Source organism: Crocuta crocuta, unplaced genomic scaffold (assembly GCF_008692635.1).
Source record: "Crocuta crocuta isolate KB4526 unplaced genomic scaffold, BGI_CrCroc_1.0 scaffold947, whole genome shotgun sequence".
In the NCBI taxonomy this organism is placed as follows: domain Eukaryota; kingdom Metazoa; phylum Chordata; class Mammalia; order Carnivora; family Hyaenidae; genus Crocuta; species Crocuta crocuta.
Window position 1 is genome coordinate 529,260 of NW_027529617.1, and position 1,020 is coordinate 530,279.

Below are 1,020 nucleotides of genomic sequence, written 5' to 3' on the forward strand. Positions count from 1 at the left end.
AGGCACTCTATCTGTATCTGCATCTGTATCTCTCTCTATCTCTGTCTCTTTCTCTTTCTCTTTCATCTCTCTGCCTCTCGCTTGCTCACTCTCTCTCAAAATAAATAAATTTAAAATAATTTTAAAAGTCCACTTTTTTTTTTACCAAAACAGAATTAAATTAGAAGTCNAAACATAATTGAAGAGTGGAAAGTAAAGACATATAGACAAAAATACAATGAAGAAAATGAAAAAAAATCCCAGTAGAAATTATAAGAACATGGATATATGTTTGTCAAGTATAATAAAAAAAGAAAGCACTCATTATTATAAATAATAATTAGCTCATAAATGCAAATGTAGGAAGGAATATAAGAATTGTGAGAACATTATGATCAACAACATACCTTATTTATTGAAATATGGACAAATTCCCAGGAAAAGATAAATCACCCAAACTGATTTAAGAAGTAGACAGTTTTAATAGTCCTATAGGCATTAACGAATTTGAATCAGTGAATTATGATGTTATATTGCCTCCTCATCAAGAATGAAGAAAAAACAAGTGTCTGGATATGATACTGTGAAGGTAGGATATATGAATTTTAGATTCTACAGTTGAAGAGTTCAAGAGTGCAGAGGTTTAGCTTGGTCATCCATAGAATTATTGGAGTGATCCAAAATGATGGGAAGACTTGTACTAAAAGGAGAGATTATTATACAAATGCCAAAATCTTTTAAGAGTGAAAGGAAAGATGGCTCAGCTAGATGCCTTTTGTCTTGAAAACAAACAAACAAGCAAACAGTATTTTTGCACAAAGGTACAGGAGTAATGTTGTAAAGTTACATTGGAGATTGAAATATGTATCATTTTAATTACAAATTCTGATCATACAGGGTAGTTGTGAGAAAATTAATGGGCAGCTTTATCCTTCAAGTATTGCTAAGGAAACAAGACTCAGTTAAGACATTGACGGCATCAGTGAAGAATGGGAACCTTGAATTTAAAATTTAATCAATAATTTATAATCTGCAAGTATA